Source organism: Elephantulus edwardii, unplaced genomic scaffold (assembly GCF_000299155.1).
Source record: "Elephantulus edwardii isolate Elephantulus edwardi_28Jun2011 unplaced genomic scaffold, EleEdw1.0 scaffold00200, whole genome shotgun sequence".
Taxonomy (NCBI): Eukaryota; Metazoa; Chordata; class Mammalia; order Macroscelidea; family Macroscelididae; genus Elephantulus; species Elephantulus edwardii.
The window spans coordinates 5,154,768-5,161,826 of NW_006399950.1; positions in this window are offsets into that span (position 1 = coordinate 5,154,768).

Consider the following 7,059-nt stretch of genomic DNA (forward strand, 5'->3'; position numbering starts at 1 on the left):
GGGAAGCCATTTTTTTATGAATAAAAATTAGAGAGGATGATATCACTATGTCAGGATGCTCGGTGAGTGTCCACATGACACACGTAATTGTTGATTTTCAGGGATCATTTCCTAGCTAATGCTGTGATAGTTCTCAACCTTGACTGTGTGTTACAATCACCTGGAAAATGTAAAAAAAATCCCCCCCCAAACAAGGAAAAATGAACACAGTACATGATGTTAGAGCACACCCAGACAGACAGTCTCTGATGCTCAAATTCTGCATTAGGTCTGTCTGTCTGTCTGTCTTGCTTTCTCTCTCTCATTTTCTCTCTCTCTCTCTATCTCTAGTGTATTTGGGCGATTCATCATTCAGTAACATTATTTATGTTAAAAGTTTTCATCCTCCTCCTCCTCCTCTTTTTTCATTCTTCCTCCCTCCCTTATATACAGCCCTCTAAGCTTCCTACATTTGAAATTGCTGTTGTCAACTTGAATGCATGTAAGAGCATAAAGTTCAAGGCAGATACTCTCTACTAACTCTTTACTACTTGGGTTAAACTGTTGTATAAAGATCTGAAGTGGACATTTTTTGTTTCAGTTTTAAAGATTACCTCCAGGAAATAATTTTAGGGGTTCAAACAACCTCCATGGATTCAGAAATTCTCGGTCCCATTATAAGTAAAATGTATGTTCTATATTTCCCCCCTTTTTTGATCACGATGCTTATTTAGAATTTGGAAACTGTGGCAGGGATTCAGTTCTTCTGGTCTCGGTGCTAAGAAGGAAATTATTCATGGAGAGAATTAGCCAAACATTTTATTCACTCTTTACCTCATCTCCAACTCTTATCCTTTGGCTGTTGGTCCAGGAGAATAAAAACTAGTATCTGTTGCAAATAAGAATGGCTGGTAAGCTTTTAAGACTTCAAACACAGTACAGTTAACTAGGAACTAAACAGAATTATTAGGGCTATCAACTGGGAAAGAATGACCATTAACCTCTAAACCAGGAAACCAAACTCCATGATAATGTAGATAAGCAGTCTTTGTATGTATGTGTGTATGTGTACATATATGCATGTTGCATGTATGTATGTATTGCTCTGCAATCTCACAGGACTTGGTCAAAATCCACCAACTGCACAATGGGAGAAGGGTAGTCTATGACACATAACAACAACAATGTTACATATATTGTAAAAAAGCAACAACTCACGGCAGTTATGTCAGAACGCACTCATAAGTGACCCTTCAGCACGTTTTCAGAGGCTATAAATGGTTTCAAAGGAGATTGTCCACTTTCCTCCAGAAGAGCAGCTGGCGAATTTAAAGCCCCACAGAGGCACCACCTTTAAGTTGTAGTGAAACTGTATGGACTATACCATCAGAGCTCCTGTATTATGTAATTAGGTGCCGCTGAGTTGACTATAACTCACAGTGTCTCTGTGAACAAAAGCCCTGGGCTCTGCCCTATCCTGTGCGATTCTCACAGTCTCTGATGTGCTGGAGCCTTTACTACAGTCATTGTATCAGTCCATCTTGCTGAGTGTCTGTCTCTAACTCTCCACCTCTCTCAACACCAGGTCTTTTTTCCAGGACCGTTCTGATCTGAGAACATACATAAAGGTGTATGATGAAGTTCCATCATCTTTGCTTCTAAGGAGCAGCCTGGTTTCACTTCATTGAACATGGAAAAATCTTCATCAAAGATTTTTCTTTTCACAGTTCATGGGATATTCAGTACCATTCTCCAACACCAAAACTCAAAGGTATCTCAGGGAAGACATGAGATTAAAACTACTATATTCCACTCTTAAGTCTTTTATATTCAAAGGATTTATCAAACCATAAAAGATCATAGAAAAGTGCCACATCACATCATTGCATCCAATACAGTGACAGTCATGGCTGAGTCAAGTAAACACGTATTTTTGGGAGAACTAAAGTTCAATTCATGATCATACTTACAACTTTCTGTCATTGCTGTGGTCACTGTCAGTTGTTTTGAGTTTGGCAGAAAGACTGCTTGACACTCCTCGGAGATTTGGACATGAAACCAAGGGAGAACATGGAACTAAATTGAGATGAAATCCTTTCAGTTCTTAGATCACACACATGAGACTAGTGCTAAGCACTTTATTTGTTGTGTCTTTTAAGAGAAGCCTATAAGAATATTTCGCATTACTATTATCTGTTACAGCAGAGATCATAAAATAGAAGCTTAGAAAAGGTTACAGACCTTGATTAGGTTTACATGTGTATCGAGGTGGAACCAGACGCCAGACCTGTTTTTTCTGATTATATTGGGATAAACCTGTGCTCTTCAACAAGCCATATCTGTGTATTTCATATGCACACTGCTGTCGAGTCACTTCCAACTCCTCAAGCCCTCCATCTGTTTGGAGGCTATAAATCTTTTCCGGGGGAAATTACCCATCTTTCTCCTGTAAAGCACCTGGTAGATGCAACGACTGAATTTTCAGTTGGCAGTGAACTATAACAATCTATGCCACCAGAATGTTTCATAGATTTCACAGTGGCCATTAATTTCAGACAAAATTTCTAGATTATGTGAGATAATAATTTTGAACTCCTTTGGAGCCTTTCTGATTAAGGGCATTAGCTCTGTTTTCACAGTTTACAACTATGATTATGTACGCAGATCTTGATGCCTTGTGCAGTCTCAGTTTTCTTGAATGTTTGGTGTCTTTTAAGGCGTCTTTAAATTGATACACACTTCTATATTAAGGAGCAAGAATGAGGTGTGCTCAAGGAATATTTCAGTACTCCTAATCCTATTGAGTTTATATCATCTTAAAATGAAGTCAACTCATTGATGATTTTTCTGTCCTCTTCCTTCCCATTCATATACATTGCATATGTCTTTCAGATTTTATAGAAATATAGATATTATAATATAAATATGTACTTGGCAAAATCAAAGACATTTCTTCAATCTACTAATGAACTGAGAATTCTAGAAGACTAAAGTGAACCAACAAAATTGCACACCAAGTGCTAAGTTTTGCACCCTAAGAAATGATGCAAATCTTAGAAAAATCTTAGTAGCTTAAATGTTAACACATTTGAAATATTTTGAAAGATTTCGTTTCTGTGCAATGTCTGCAATTAAAGAAAAATCCTACTATTTTACCAGCATGTTAAAACTGACATACTTCTGAAAGCCTGAGTTTTCTCAGTTTTTGGCTACCTTCTACTTTGAGGGTCATCCTCCAAGGACTTTAAAATATACTTTTTGTCCAAATAATATTGGCCTCAACATTGTTAATTGACTTTTATGATCAAACTGACAGCAAACAGTTGCCATCCATATATTTAAACTATCAAGAAGTTATTCCTTACATGAACACATATGGCCAAAGGCCGGGTTAGTGCCAGTGTCACCACAGCCCAGGGAAGCAGAAGTCCGCATGCTAGCCACTCACCAGGTGTTGACGTGTACCTGCTTGGTCGTCACCTCACTTCCATGGGGGGTGGAAGAATGGCCGGTGAGCAGCTAGCAGGACATGCACTCTCTTGGCTTACTGTTTCCTGCTCCTAATGTTTGCTACTTTCATTGTCAACCTGGCTTCCAAGCCAGCCTCCTTAGCAGGTGTTCACTTAACATTTGGCCCTCTGCTTTATTTATTCTTGTCTCAAGGGCTCAGCTGTGGGCACTGATGGCTGAGACACAAATGAGAAATTCTTTTAGCCTCTTAAAATCCCAAGTGTGCTACTAGTTGAGGTATGTTGACTTTGAGAGTGAGATGAGAACTCTTGTCATGGTTTCACGCGTGCCCTCCCGTAGTATCTACTGAGTTCCCTCCAAAGCCGCATTCCTCAGGGGTGCTGAGCCTTGTCTAGAGGAGCAAATCCCACATCCATGCTAGACGTAAAGGACGAAACACTAAGTCCCTAGAGGTAAAACACAACACAATATAACAAGCAAATGAGAGAAATCCACGATGTTTCTAAGTAGAAAAGGGGAATTGACGGTCCACCTGGATTCTCCACCACCACGACCAATAGCGCTTGGAAATAAAGGTGAACCAGTCACCTGCCTGGAACATTGGCAGGACCCTCTTTATGGGCACGTGTCCTGTGCAGGTTTAGAGGACAGAACTCAGGCTCAGAATGGGACCCTTGTTTGTAAGGTACCAGACAAACTTAAAAGTCAATAGTTTGACTCCATCAATTGCTCCATGGAGAACAATGGTTAGTTTCCTTCCTAAATCCTTACCACCTTGGAAAGCCGATGGCGGGTGGTGTCTGTCAGAACAACTGACTCAGCAATTACGGGTATGTTCACAAGGGCCCTGGCTTGGTGAAAAGCCATACATTTTAAATTCTTGATAATAAAAGGAGGCTTGTACTTTCATTTGGCACTGGGTCTCGCAAATTATAGAGTTGGTCCTCAATATCAATACATCGTATTAAAGGATGACAGGAATAAATCACAAATATTATTCAAGCTAACTCAGTTTTCCACACTGCCGTCTTCTGTAGCAAGGGAAACAGATGGCAGCCAGAGGTGGAAATAAAATCACGGAAACAAAACCCCTTCTTGCTCACGCTGACCTCTCTGATGATTATGTCCACATTGTGCTTGTGCGAGGGGGACAGAGAAATGACAGCGTGTGGCGTTCCGAACGTGTCAATATTGAACTTGCAGTGAAGTGAATATTTCAGTTGCATATCATAGTGTGTGTTTTACTGAGTGAAGTCATGTCTTGGGCAACTAATACTGTATCTGAAAATATATACTTTAAAAAAAACAACCTCTTCCCTTTAGCAAACAATATGAGTTAAATAAATATTTAAAGATTATTATTTTGAAGATGCATTGAATTCTCAACAGAAACTTTATGCCTTTCAAGAATTATCTTTCTATGGAAACATTCTCTTCTCAGTTTGTTTCTTGGCAAGCTAGCTTACACATTAAAAAAAAATATGTACAGATACTACATAAGTCAGAAAAAGATTATGTCCAGAGTATGTTTTCCAAAGCCACAGAGCTAGTGAGATTGTAGCTAAGAATGAGTGGAGGATTCTCTGCTTCTAAAAAATTCATCTCTCCCATGTGGGGAAGACGAGTCAAATGCCCAAACATGCAGAAACTAGGGACAAGGAAAAGAAAGACACCATTAAGAAGGGAAAAGAAAATATCAGCCCCAAATTATCAAGTAACAGAAACATTGAGGGAGAGAATCATTAAAAAGAAAAAAAAAATAGCATTTTTAGTTATTTAAGAGGCAATTTCCAAAGACCTTATGTGCAACAGAATAAAACCTTGCCTGTTCCTCTTCCATCCTCCTCCTGATCATTGGTATATTTGAGTTCATTGTTGCTGCTCAGGTCATAGACATTTGCTTAACCATGTGTCACCTAGAGGCCCCAGGTTGCATTCTCACTGTCAAGTGCTTGAGTAGGCTGCCACCAGATCTCCTTTGCACTTTTAGTCTGTGTACATGTGTCTACGTTTGCATCAGAACCAACCCATAGCTGATCCTCCAATGTATTGGCAGAAGCTGTAGAGAGAGCGTTTCTTTCTCCTGCAGACTGTTGGTGCATTTGAACCACAGGCCATTGGGTTGGCAGCACAACTCCTTACCACTAGGCTACCAGAGCTCCATTTTAGCCTTATAAGGAAACTAAAACTGGAGATTGTCTTTTGTTACATTCTACTCATACACATCTTATTAAAACCTTCTAGCAATTAATTCATACGTTATATGGCCAGCTCCTGTCCACTTACTGCAGTCCACTTCATGCCTTCTCTGACTGGTATTTATGAACCGCATGCTTTGTGACAGGAATGCTAACAAAGCCGAGCGAGGGCGTGGCTTCTTTAAATGAATAACATGGTGCTTGGGACATAGTATTATCTGGGTACTGTGTTAAGAATGGTAACCAGGGACACAGGTCACTCTGCGGAGGCACTTACATGGGAGTGCCAGCCCAGATGTGGACCATCTGAGAAAGAGGTGCCAAACGTGGGGTATACAAGACCCTGATTGAAAGAGAGCAGGGGACCTTTGTACATCAAACTGTTCACTGTGTCCACAATGTGAATGTTGTGTGATGTCATGAATTAAGCCGCGTCTTCCTGAAATAGGTGTTGGAAACCTAAGCCTTCCTTACACCTGTTGATAAAATTGTCTCCCACATCACAATCTAATATAATGCAGCCGGTTGATTACCTCAGGCCATGGGATAATCATAACTCTAATTCGTTTTTGAGTTATGAAAGACCAGAGTGAACCCAGAGGCCCACATGAAAAGTGAAAATAGACACTGCTTGGCAATGGAGACAGATGAATCTACAAGCCCAACACCTACAGACAGTGCTGTTCTTAGGAGTTGAAGTAGACAAAGAAGGACTTGGCCCTTGAGCCATGCCCCAGCTTGGACTTCTCGCCCCTGAATGCAAACAAACAAACAACCAACCCACAAATTCACATCCTCTCAAATCCCTGACATGTACTATTTCTCTTAGTGCAGGACCTTATAACCAAGACAAGAAGAGGGAAAAAAAAATAGACGTGAATGTCAGTATAAAGAGGCTTGGCTTGATTTTAATGTCATGGGAGGCCACGTAAATGTTTCAGGGCAGGAGTTGGCAACGCTCCAGATTCTTCAGCTCTCAATTCTGAGGTTAGAGTCATAATTGCAAAGAACGACAAATATTAAATAAATAGTACAATGGGCTATTTTGTCCTGTCCTTTGCAAAATTAGATTACACGCCTGCTCTTGCATGGATTAGGCTAAATATTGGTGACAACAATGGTGAGCAGAAAGAATTCTGCCTTCTGTCCTCGGAGCTGCCACCCAGGCAGCAGCTTCTGGGCCCAGTTCAAACGGGAGAAAGAAGAAAGCAGCCCTGGTGAAACCTTGGTGCTGATAACCTCAGCTGGCTGTCGGACGCCAATTGTACTGTTGTTCTGTATTGCATGTACCAGTGGGAACCAGGGGACCTTGGGCTGTGGTTTCCACAGCTCAGAATAAAGTGATGGACAAAATGCATTCCCTGCTGCCTTTTTCTGCTTGAAGAAAAAAAATCAATTCCAGTCACAGTTG